General features: G+C 34.5%; 1 long non-coding RNA gene across 1 annotated transcript; it reads right to left on the bottom strand.

The window, feature by feature from the left end:
- Window positions 1-7,493: 7,493 nt before the first annotated feature.
- Window positions 7,494-12,897, bottom strand: LOC118762048. The gene is made up of 2 exons (XR_004997838.1): window positions 8,863-12,897; window positions 7,494-7,806 (listed from the first exon to the last, which is right to left on the bottom strand). It is a non-coding gene; the product is annotated as an uncharacterized LOC118762048 (long non-coding RNA).
- Window positions 12,898-13,909: the final 1,012 nt, after the last annotated feature.

The raw sequence follows: 13,909 nt of genomic DNA, 5'->3' as shown, positions 1-13,909 counted from the left end.
CCACCTGCAGTTTTTAGAGAAGCGATCAATATTTGATTCTCATGATCATCTGACCTAATTCTGCATTTCACTACTCAGTTTTGAACTGCTAAACATTATTATTGCACTCCCTTGATTTGAATCTTAAACCTTAAAGATTCATACAGTTCTATACATAAATACTCTTTTGAATGCGCATTACTCCGATAATTCTGCATTTTTACAGTTACACTTTTTCCATGACAGTAGATAAATTTTTTATTCCACAACATATTTGTAGTGGCTCCATGCAGGCAAAGTGTGGATGTGATCCTCGATGGCCAAATTTCACATAACACTTCAACAGCACTTTTCTCACGGTAAAACAATAGTTTTTCTATGAATGACAGCAGTTATACATTTCCTAGATGCTTTAGCTAAGCAGAATAATGTCTTTGCCACTTGACCCTTCTAATCTCTTCTAGGCCACCAGGGGTTGGAATGGAGATAACAGACCTCCAGTGAAATCATTTGTTCTCAACAATATGTCTATCTTTCTGGCTGCTTTTCCGTAGTTATAAAAACAAGAACTTCGTAAGCTAAAGGCAGTTACTGAGAGCGACCATCAGTGAGTGTGAATGTTATTATTGCACTTTCTGCATTTCATTCTTAAACATTAAACACTTCATTCATATATTTATATACATATATACTACATTTATATATTACCTTTAATAAATTAGCCTTCATAAAGTTCACCTTTAAAATGCCACGACAAGTCAGAGTACTTTCTCACCAACCTCTCGACAACCTCCAACAATATCTTCCTCCTCCTGCTGACAGTTTTTTGTACTTTTCCATGAGGGAAAATACACCTTTTGTAGCAGTCATAACTCAATTGCTTTCTTATATCAGAGTAATAAGGCGTTTCAATAGAACATCTTTACCCCCGGGAATTACCGGATACACCAGCTAGTATATATATATATATATATATATATATATATATATATATATATATGCACACACACGTATATGTATGTGAGGAGAAATGAGTGATATAATGGCTTTATGGTGGTTTTGGCTGCTGTTTTTAACCCTCTTAGTTATAATTGTGACTTGTTCATAATTATAAACGTCTTTCTTCATAAATATATATATATATATATATATATATATATATATATATATATATATATATATATATATACAGGGTGCAGTGAATAAATTGTCATCTAAATTATGCAAACATGAAAATAACACTGATAACTCATTTTAACAGATATATTTACTAAAATTACATAAAAATATTTTATTCAATAAAATCACCATTAGCTTCAATGCAACCTCTAGATGACTTTGGAATCTCCTGCAGCTCTTCTGGCTGGTCTCCATTTTTAAGTTGGTGAATGTTGCCATAATCCTTGCCTTGGTGTTACAAGGAGTTTTGTTAATCTCTTGCTCAACTGCTCCCCACACATAATAATCAAGGGGGTTACAGTCTAGGGAGTTAGGTGGTCAGATATTAGGGGTGATGAGGTCACAGAAATTATCTGACAGCCATGACTGGGTTCTCCTGCTTGTGTGGCATGGTGCAGAGTCCTGTTGCCAGACATAGGGTTTTCCTGCAGCCACCCTTTCGATCCAGTGTAACACTACCTCCTCCAGGCATTTGATGTAGGCCTCCATGTTGTCCTTGATGTAGGACTGAGGTTGTGTGAGAAAATAAATGAAGACATAACGTCACCATCCCTAGTGATCACTCCAAACACCATGATGTTGAATCGATGTTTGATTTTTATCACTCTTGGTACATGTTTTGGGGACACAGCAAGCCAACGGTTGTTCTGTGTGTTCACTATCTGATTCTAGCAGAAATTTTCTCGTCTGAGAAAAACCAAAGCATGTTCAGTTAGAGGGGATGCTTGAGTTTGTTCAAAAGTTTCATAGTATGGTCTTTCCTCTTGTCCTTGATGGCTTGGGATAAAAATTGGCTCTTTCTCATCTTGTATGAGGAATACCGAATGTTTTCATGCACTACCTGCCTGATAAGAAACTCAGACACTCCCATGGCCCTAGCGATAAACCTGATTGACTTGGAGGGATCGTCAATCATAGCCTGGATCTCACCAACAAATTCAGGAGTTCTTTTCTTATCAGAACAATCAGAGTGAGTTTTCCGAGCTGCAGTACCTTCGTAATCAACATTAGACTCATCCAACTCTTTCTGAATCCTTTGCACTGTCCTCAGATTGACACCCAAACACTCTGAAATGTTTGTATTGGAGGTTCAGGCATAAATGCCAAGCAGTACAGCATGTAACTTCCAAAATTCTGGCAGAGTGAATTGTGTTATGGTGCTGTTTTCCTTACAGATGATGTCCAACTGCCCCTACTATACTGTAAAATTGACAAAATAAAAACAATGTGCATGTGCAAAATTAAAAATATAAAATGGTGACAATTTACCCATCACACCCTGTATTTATATATATATATAATCAGAAAATAGAGAAAACTTTTGATCAATAAATAAACAGTAACATTTGTTTGTTGATCAAAAGTTTTCTCCATTTTCTGATTATTTAAATTTCATTCCAGATAAACTTTTGTTTATTGTGTTGTTACCTGTACCCTATGAGCATAGTATGCCTGCATACCTATACCCAGGGACAGCATAGCTAATTGATGCTGAGAGTAAATATGGATACTATTATCCCGCTAAATCTGCGCTTACCTTTATATATATATATATATATATATATACACACACAAACATATATACATATATATATATATATTTATTTATATATATGTGACATATATATATATATATTACGGAGATGTACTTGCATAGCAAGTCTCTGCTTGACACCTCGATTTTGTTTAGGAGTAGGGTAAGGTTGGTGCATTACTTCCATCTTCTTTATGTTGATGGTTAAACCAAAGGCTTTACATGCAGCAAAACACCAGTCTAGAAGTTCCTGAGCTTCTTCTAAGGAGGTCACTCCTAGTGCAGTAGCATCTGCAAAATGTAGATCATGAATGATACTGGTGCATAGCAGTGTTCTGGCTTTGAAACACTGATGATTGAATAGTCCACCACTTTGTATATCACCAAAAGCATATAGAGGGCATAACACAACCTTACTTTGTGCCATTTGTAATGTCGAAGGAAGCCAAAGATTCCCCACTGGACATGACAGCAGCCTTCATTCCCTCATGAAAGGATATGATAACATTCAACATCTTGTCAGGTATACCAAGCTTTTGCAGAACTTTCCATAGTGTCAACAGTGTCAACAGCCTTAGTAAGGTCCACAAATATCAAGAACAACTCTTGATTTGTTTTCATGCACCTTCTCCATGACATGTCAGAGGAAAAAGATCATGTCCATGACCAGAGCAAAATCCGCACTGTGATTCTGGAGAGATATCATTTACAACGTGTTTGATGATCCTGTCAAGAATGAATTGAGCAAGAATCTTACCAGCAATAGACAGAAGCAATATTCCACAATGATTATCACAGACACTTCTGTTTCCTTTGTTCTTATAAAGATGTTGAATTGAGGCATCCTTGAAGTCCAGTGGTACATGGCCTACCTTCCAAATGTTTATGAAGAGGTCATACAGTTTCTTAAATCTTCTGTCCACCATGTTTGCAGATTTCAGGAGGGATATCAGAAGAGATCTTTTTAATAGAGTTTACCACTTCCAGAAAGGTTGGCTCCAGAGACAGTTCCTGTATTTCAGTGTGCTGTGGAACAGACATTATGACATTATCATTAGTGACTGAGGTGGAGTTCAATACGGGTTCAAAGTGATCTTTCCATCATTTCAGAACATCAGGTTTGTCACGCTCTTGAGGATCATACACTTTCTTGAGGCCATCATAAAAGGCTTTAGAATCCTTTCTGCCAGCAGCTTCTTGGAGTTCAGTAGCCTTGAAACACCACCAAGCCTCCTTCATCTGTCTCAGAGCATGTTAGACCTTGCCTCTACATTTCTTGTAAGCATTCTCTTTTCTGGATGAGCTCTCATCATTTATCCATCTTTTGTGAGAGCTGTGCATTTTATCTATCAACTGTTGGACATATGTGTTGTTATCATTGAACCAATCTTGATGTTTACAAACAGAAAGTCCAAGAACCTCTACTGATATCAACAATGTTGAGTGCAGTGTCCAATTTGATAGAGAGCTCAGCCTGCTTTTTGACAGTTTTCAAAGGCAGAAAATTAATGCACTTAGGCACTGATGACTTTTGTAGTCCTGTGTGTTTCAGATGGAATGTAGCCTTACTACAGAAAAGAGAATGATCAGAGAGATAGCAGGTGTTATGAAAGGAATGTATAATGTTAAAGTCCCTAATATTTTGTTTTTTAGTGATCACATAGTTTATGAGATGCCAATCCTTAGATCTAGGATGCATACAGGTCATCTTGCAACAATTTCACTGTTGAGAAATGGTATTTGTGATGCTTAGACTAAATTCCCTGCAAATGGAGAGCACATGCAGACTGCTGGAATTCATTCAACCTATACCATAGTGACCAAGAACACCCTCCCATTCCCAATAGTCAGTACCAACACGAGTGTTAAAGTCATCCATAAGGATAAGTTTATCCCTATGGTGACAACTGGAGATGACATCATGGAGTTGGTTGTAAAATTCGTCCTTTTCCTGCTCATTGCTGGCCATGGTTGGAGCATAGCACAAGTGTTGTGATCAAGTTCCAATGTTAGTGTCACGATGCGATCAGAAATACCTTTGGGTAGAGAAAGAAAGGATCTAGCTATTTCTGTTTTAATGGCAATATGTATCCCCCTTTATTTTCTTCTAACTGTGATGATCCTACAAAATGAGCTTCACTGAGTGCAGCTATGTCAATGATGTATTTCTTTAGTTCAAAGGCAACCAATGCTGGTTTTTTTCTGGTGCTGAGTGACTATTTTGGAGAGTGCACACATTCCAAGAATACTCTTAGATTTCTTTGTGTTTCAACTGTGTTACTGAACAAACAGACAGCTGCAGTGGGCTGACAAGTTTAAGGTGAGTAATCAATGTTTGGAGCTCCTTTTCTCATCCCTCCCCATCGAGGAAAGCAGTGCTGTGTCTAAATAGACCTGTTTTGTCACCACTGGAGGACACAGACAGCATAGTTACTCACAAATTTTGTGCTGGAACAGCTATCACCCAATGTTCGCCGACTGTGTAGAGATCCAGCAAGAGATTTCCAGCAATATCCTTTACCTGTCCGTGCCACTTTCACTCTCTTGCCAGAGGACTTTTTGATTTCTTTTTCAAGTTGAAGCTGTGCCGTATTGAATGAATAAATGTAAGTTGTCAGAAAATCCACATACAATAGCCACACTTTTTGGAAGTAATGATAGAAAGAATATGGTGTACATTTGTGCCACAATACCAAGAACAACACATCTCAGGCTTTTTCTTCAGAAGTTTCCATCTAGACGAGCTGCTATAAACAAGCTGGAGAGTCTAGTCTACTTCATGAGTCAGAGTTTGCTGATAGAACAGCCTTGTTAAGGAGACCCTCAGCAACCAAAGACCTGGTTTTATATCAAAGTTTCCCTTTCCTAGATGGGATGCCTTCACCACAGTTAAGGAGCCCCATCTGTCCCCTAATATATGGAATTAAATACATCAGAAAATATATATATACACATACACAAATATAATTGGATGGCTATTGACTACTTATGAATTCCTCTGCCCTTTATGACAGGTTTTATTTTCTGTCATGCAGGGTGTCCTACTATCACCCTCCTCACCAAGCAAGATTGGTGGGGTTGCCAGTTTAGTCACCGACAACCCAACCATGTAACAGGTTGTACTGGGTTACATGTTACCAGTAGTGAATAAGAGCAACCTCCACCATACCAATCAAAAAAAAAACTTTTATTAGCCCAGTTTATTCGTATTAGAAGAGAGCTTAAGAAGTATTTTGCTCAGATTGATAATAACAACTCTTTATTGTGTACATTTATGATGAATGGATGGATAGATTGACAGATAGATCACTAGATATATCATCTTTAACATCCATGCTCCATGCTGGCATGGATTGGACAGTTTGACAAGAATCTGATGAGTCCAAAGAACAGAATCATGCTCCAGTGTCTACTTTGGAATGCTTTCTACAGCTGGATGCCCTTCCTAATGCCAACCACTTTACAGCATATACTGGAGGCCTTTTTCCTTGCCACCAGCACTATTGAGGTCACCATACAGCTTGCAAGTCTACAAACCCAAGAAGGTGCTGGGGGTGCTGCATCCTTATGCTAGGTGGGAGTTAAGATATTAGGGAAGAAATTGGGGTAGAACAGATTCTTGTTGTAGAGAAGCCACATGGCTGCTTACATTTAGGAGAGGGAGTAAGAATAAATAAGCAGTATCTCCAAAGAGGTAGACAGTGATGATGAGGTGTCCAGGTGACACCTGAAGTAGTAGTAGTGTGTGGTGGTGTAAGAGTGTATGGGAGAAGAAATAGAAGTGGGAGGGAGAGAGGTAGGTAGGCAGTATATATAAAGATTGGGAAGGGTTGAGGGGAAGGGTTACATGAGTTTAGAAGGCTAGAGAGTGGTTTGCAAGAGGGTAGTAATATATAAGGCTCTGTGATTAAGAAGTTCCCTTCACAACCATGTGATTTTGAGTTCAATCCTACTGCATGGTACCATTTTTAATTTCATTTTCCACTTGCAATGCAGCAATCATGGTATCTTCGAATGGTTCAGCATTTTTTGAAAATCAGTCTTGATAAACAATCAGCGTGTCCTAATTTCTTAGATGGTATATACTCTATCTTAAAATCATAGTTTAATAACATAGTACTTCAGCGTTGTAACCTATTAGCAGTATGGATAGGGATTCCTTTCTTTGACCCATATACAGATAAGAGATGATTATCAGTCTGTAGTCAAAACCTTCTACCATGTAAAAATCTATGAAATTCTTTTATGGCAAAAATAATCGCTAGAGCCTCTTTTTCGATTTGGCTGTAATTTTTTTCTACTAATATCAGAGAATGTGAGGCCTGAACCACCGCCTTCATGTTATCATCTTCATATTAATGCAGCATTATTGCTCTGATACTGTACTCAGAGGCATCTTAAGTTACTACAGTCTTTGCTGCAGGATCGAAGTGTGCCAACGACAAATCAGATGTTAGTATTTTTTAAATTTCATTAAACACGTTCTGACAATTTTCAGACGAATTCCACTTTACATCTTTTTTATTAGATTATTTAGTGAAACTCTTACCTTAGGCATATTTGGAATATAATTTTGGTAATAATTTACCAGTCCCAAAAAAGCTTATAAGATTGCTATATTTGTTGGAGGGGGCATATCGTAAATTGCATCTACCCTCAAAGGATCTGGTCAACATCCATTTCTGTCAATGATTTGTCCTAAATATTTTATCTTGGTAAGGAAAATTCACACTTTTCTTCACTCAAGTAAAGTGATAATCCCTAATTTCTTCGAACACATATTTTATATGCTCAACATATTGGTCCTGGAATTTACTTTTTATGAGTATATCATCCAGATATGGAATTGCAAATTCAGTCCACTAACATTGCATTCATAACCTGTTGAAAAATCGTCTGTGCAACTTTTAAGCCAAATGGTAACCTGTTGTATCTATAGAATCCTTTGTGGGTGTTAATTGTTAAGTATTTAGAGCATTCATCATGTACTCTATTTTGTAGGTACACATCAGAGAGATCCAATTTAGAAAATATCTTGCCACATTTAATTTCGCAAATATGTCCTCCGGTGTAGGTAGCAGATTGTGGCACATTTTTAAGACATTCATTTAACCCTTTCGTTACTATATTTCTGACCAAAATACACCCCTTATGTGTTTCAATTAATTTCTTACGTAATCATAAATTTAGTCTGGTTTCATTAAACAACTATAACTTTTTTATTTATCAATTTATTAATCTGATTTTTGGAAGATAATTTAATGAAATATTCTCAACCAATTCTATACTATAATTTTTGTCACAAAGTGACTCTAATTGAGGGTAGATACAGGTAAATTCAACAAAATATAAAATTATTAAAATTTTGTTCATACATCGCTATAGAAAATGGGTTATTAACTAATATTCAATTGGGTATACAACAAAATTTTATGATAGAATTTGTTATTCTGGGTAACTTTCTGATACCCATAATAATATTTATGGCAAAATAGTCTTAATTTCATTTAAGGTTGTGGGCAACCACTAACTATCCTTTCTTTCGCTTTGTTTACATTTAGCGTAACGGTTCGTTTCCGCCGTAATGATTTCAAATAGGCTCATTCTCCTGGGAAAGTCTGTGGCTTGGTCCAGTTTCTTCAGAAAAATCACCGAAAGAAACAGTTTTTAAATTTTCACTCCATTCAGGTGCCAATTTATTTTCTTTATCGCTGTCGGAGCTCTCGGATTCACTGTTTTCACTTTTGGAAAATGAAACATCAGATTCATTATCAAATACCACGTGCTTTTTTTTTTTTCAGTCATAGAGTTAGATTTATGAAGGTCTTCAGTAGAAAATCCTTCAAATTCTGACTCACTGCTTGATATAATGAAATTTGTATCCATTTTTTGTCAGAATTACAAATTTTGAAAACACAATAGGAACAAATTTCGGAAAAAAATCTCCCAAAATTCACGGAATTAAAATTACACTTCGATTGTTGTACAAAACTGTAGCTGAACTCTTTACAAAGTATAATACGTGTTTTCACGAATGTACTAAAGAAATTTGCTCTGATATTCTCATTTAAATATGAATAGGTAAATACGGGCGGGTTTGGGCAGTTTGGTCACATTAACCAAAATTTTTTCAGGCGGCTTTGGGCAGTTTGGTAACGAAAGGGTTAAACCAGTGGAAAAATCAGCACACACTTTGATTTTATTATTCTTTTTCTTAACATACACAGTTGGTGATGACCATTGACTATATTCCACTTTTTGATAACTCCAATTTTTTCTAGTCTCTCTAACGCTGTGAAAGCTACTATTCGTTTTGGTTTAAATACTGGTGTAGCATATTCTTTTATTTGAAACTTCGCATTTGTTTTGGTGCACAGACCTAATTCATCAGACAGAATCTCAGGAAAAATCTGTTTTGATTTCTTTTTTAATTCATCTGGTGACTTATTTTTATTGGCAAAAAACTATTCACATTTTTACAGAAAAGATTTATGAGGAGGTCCCATAAGTTAAATAATTCCATCCAGTCTATTCCAAATAAATGTGTCATATTATTCAACACAAGGTTTTCCATGAAAAGTAATCACTTATTAATTCACCCTTAAAAAGTAATTATTATCCTAAAACACTGTGTGTAATTTTCAAAGCTCATGTATTACTTGTCATTGATAACTTGTTTACATGATTTTTTCTGTTGAGCTGTCTTTTAGCTTTTGTTTTACAGTGTGATTTTTTTATTACCTACACTTGAAGCATTTTATATTTTTAAATGGACAGTTACTTTTAAAATGTAGATCACTGCACCCATAACATGGATTTTGGTCTTGACATTTTTTCCTCTTTTTTCATATCCGTTACCTGTCGACATGCATGAATATGAGAACAATCTTTTTCTTCAATTTTATCTATGTCATGTTTTAGATTTATAATCCTCTGGCATTCTTCTGCTACTGCCTGTAGAGTTAATTTTTGGTCCTGTTCTAATTTTATTAATATCTGGGAACATATATCTGCATCTTTGCATGCAGTTAGCCCTTGAACAAAAATCAGACATTTGAACATGTTCGGGGTTAATTCATTTAATTTGAATTTTTTCATACTCTCTGTTAACAACCCCATCATAAGTCATGAAATTTTCATCATCTTTTTTGACCAAATTTAAACATTGCCAGTGAATATTGAACAAGGAACTTCTTTTACTGAAAATCTTCAATAAAAAATTGTTTTATCAAAACAAATCTCACCTGGTTTCTTCAGGAGAGGATAACTTTCTTAAAAGTGTTGTACCTTTTTCTGGTCCATCCAATTTTCACATTCTTCTCTGAAGATTTTATATCTTCAATTATATGCAGAAAAAGTCTGGTTTATAGCTGAATTCTTCAAATGAATTTGCTACACTGTCTGATGAGTAAGCACCTGCAGTATTTTCAGATTTCTTCAACATTAATTCCAGCAACTGTTGGTTTTGTTATTGTTACTGTTGTAGTTGTTGTTGCAACTGCACCACAGAAGCCAATAAGTCCTCCATGTTAAAACAATTTTTTTTTAGTTTCGTACCAGAAAAAAATTCTAAACATCCAACGCAAGTTTCAAACAACTCGTTGCCACTTTATATCCTGGTGTTGGATAAATAATTTAACAAAGCAGAGAAATAAAGTATTTACACAATGCAATACAATTATTGTTCCATGAGATAAAGCACTCTCAGTCAACAGCTCACAGTGAACTGCTTACTCCTAATTGCTCACCATTCTTTATTTACAGCAATGTGCCAGTCCACTTTTAGTCACATGGGAGTGGTCAGAATCCTTCCACAACACATACACAAGTAATTTATGACTGATTTATAAGTAGCTGATCAATGCTACTGATTGAGGATGGAAACATTGTATGTCTTCTCTGAGGATTAGTCAACAGATCATGAAATATTCCATCTGAAGATTTCCCCTCTCTTTTTACCAAACATAAAAAAAAGAATGTATTTACATTCTTATTCAACCCACAATGTGGTTTTATAATATTTAAATTTATTTCAGTCCTTCAGATTTATGCTGTGCTGTTTGTGTAATAAAGACAGATCAAATATCATTCAAGATAAATTTTTGATTTATTGAAACTATTTTTCCACTGACAAAAGATAAACAAATTTCTTGTAGCCATCTTTGCTAATACGTTATATAGAAATAAGATGTTTTCATTATCTGCTTCAAAGTGAAAACAGAAGCTAAGTTTTTAATCTTTGTCCTATTTTATTTTATTCTAATGTAATGACATTTAACCCTTCTCTTTTTCTCTCCTCCATTCAGCATTCTGCCCATCTGATTTCTCAAATGTTTATATAATATTGTGTAACTTAGAATAGTTATTCTATATTTTATGTGAGCATGTTGATTAGAACAGTACAATTTCTTATTTGCAACTAAGTTTATGCGATAATATGCAGCTTCAACATTTCAATTTATGATACTATATGGCTTAGGTTGTATTAACAATAACAATAATAAAAGTTTTAAATATTAACATTACATTAAAAACAGTGTCCATCTTTGCTAACACGTTATGTAGAAATAGGATGTTTACATTATCTCTGTTATGGGAAAATCCTGTACACCCCCACATAACTGAAAGTGAATGGATTCAAATAAATTAAGAACTGTATGAACTGAGTGGCAGTTGACAGTATAGATTATCCATATTGGTTACTGTGTTAGTCAAATATTGTAACTACGTTGGAGTAGTACGAAGTGCATTCTGTATGAACATAATAATTCTGCAATAAGTTATTCTAGATAACCATATCCAAATATTTATTTGGGTAATACTATTCTTACACCTGACATGTACATACATGTCATAACATTTTTGGCAACGAGGATATTTGAAACGCATGCTGGAAAATTTTTGTTTGAACATGGAAGGTTTATTAATTTCAGTAATTTAATAACAGCAACAACAACAGCAGTTGTTGAAATTTCAGAAGCAACAGCAACTGCTTGTACAACTGATGCAGAAGAAAAAAGAAAATACATCTAGTTCGTTCACCCCTGACACTGTCGCAAACTCAATCAGAGAGTTCGCATATAACCCAGAAGAGGGTATAACATTCCATGCTTACTTTAGAAGGTATGAGGAAATTTTTAGCAAAGAACCTGACTTTTGTTGAGAAGGTTGACACCAGCAAAGCATAAGAAATATTGAAATTACATATTACCAAAGAGACCAGAAGTTACAAAGGGAGGCAGATAAAATCTGCCTTTTATAATAAGAGATTGGCAATGCATGAATATTACAAAAAAGAAGACAAAGATTTTATTACATATGCTGGAATTGTTAATAGGGAATGTGAAAAATTTTAAATTCATAAACTAACACCAGATATGTTTAAATGATTAATTTTTGTGCAAAGAAAGATGTGGAAATTCGTAACCAAATTCTGACTAAATTAGAGCTAACGCTACAAGAAATATCCGAGGAATGCCAGAGAATAATAAACCTAGGGAACAAATTGAAGTGAGAAACTGCTCTCATATACAATCGTTGCAACCAAAAGTAAATAATGAAAAGTAGAAAATTAACCCATGTTTTGGATGTGGAGAATTACACTATACATTTGACAGTCCTTATAAAAATTGAAAATGCTTTGAGTATGATATGGTGGGTCATAAAAAAAAATCACACTGTAAAACAGAACCTACAAAATGGTTCAACAAAAAAATCACATAAACAGATTTTCAATGACAAGAAATACAAATGAGACTCAAAAGAAATTTGTGTATATAAAAATTAATAATACAAATGTAAAATTAGTTAGATACAGGTGGTGACATTACTTTAATTAATGAAAATACATGGAAAAGATCGTAAACCTACACTACAGAGGATTCTCAAAGATTGTTCATGAAATCTCAGAGATTAAATTAATTTTTAAAGGCAAAATTATTTGTAACGTTATATTTCACAGTAAGACTATAAAAGTGAAAGATTATGTATTAAAAAATATGAGCAACATTTTTGGAACTGACTGGATGGAATTGTTGAACTTATGGGATTTACCCATAAATAATTTTTGTAAAAATGTAATGGAGTCATATGCCAGTTCAAATACAGAGTCAGAAAATTTTTTAAAAAGTGAAAAGGTTGTTCCTTGATGATTTTGGATGAGTTGGATCGATGCAATAAACTTAAAGGAAAATATCAGGTAAAAGAAAATTCATTACCAGTTTTCAAACCCAAACATAATGTACCTTTTGCAGCACTGGAAAAAATGGGAGTGATTGAAAAGAACAACTATTCACATTGGACATCTCCAACAGTGTCTGTTAAAAATAAGAAGAAGAAAATTTGTGTATGTATAGATTTCTAGATTGGACTAAATGAATGTTTAAGACAGTATAACTACCTATTACCTAGCCAGGACAAAAATCTTCTCAAAACTAAATAGTGGTAAATTGTTCTAAAATTACATCTTTCTGATGCTTAACTTAACATGTGGAAGATGAATGTACAAAGTCACTAATAATTAATACCCATAAAGATCTGTACAAATTTAACCAGCTTCCATTTGGCATAAAAGTTGCTCTGGCAACATTCCAAGTGATGGATGCGATGCTTGCAATGGTTTTAGATGATATATTAATTAAAAGTGAATCCCATGATCAGTATGTTGAGCATGTAAAATGTGTTTTTGAAAAAATAAGAGATCATAGTTTCAAGCTGAGTGAGGAGAAATGTGAATTTTTCTTACCTAAAATTAAGTATTTAGGACAAATCCTTGATAAAAATGGTCATTGACCAGATCCATTTAAGGCAGATGCAATTAAAAATATGCCCCCTCACAAGCTTTTTTTTGAACTTGCAAACTATTATCAAATTTATATACAAAAGATGTACAAGGTAAGAGCTCCACTAAATAATCTACTAAAAACAGATGTAAAGTAGAATTAGTCTGAAAATTGTCAGAACATGTTAGATAAAATTAAAAAGATATTCACATCAGATTTATCTTTAACACATTTCAATCCTGCAGCAGAAATTGTAGCAGCTTCAGATGCCAGTGAGCACAGTATCAGAGCAGTAATGCTAAACAAATATGAAGATGGTAATATGAAAGCCATGATCCATACCTCATGTTCACTACCACCTGCAGAAAAAATTACAGCCAAATTGAAAAAGAGGCTCTAGTGATTATTTTTGTTAAAAAAAAATTTCTTTGATTTT

This window comes from Octopus sinensis, linkage group LG2 (genome assembly GCF_006345805.1).
Source record: "Octopus sinensis linkage group LG2, ASM634580v1, whole genome shotgun sequence".
Classification (NCBI taxonomy): Eukaryota; Metazoa; Mollusca; class Cephalopoda; order Octopoda; family Octopodidae; genus Octopus; species Octopus sinensis.
This window is presented reverse-complemented; position numbering and strand designations above follow the sequence as displayed.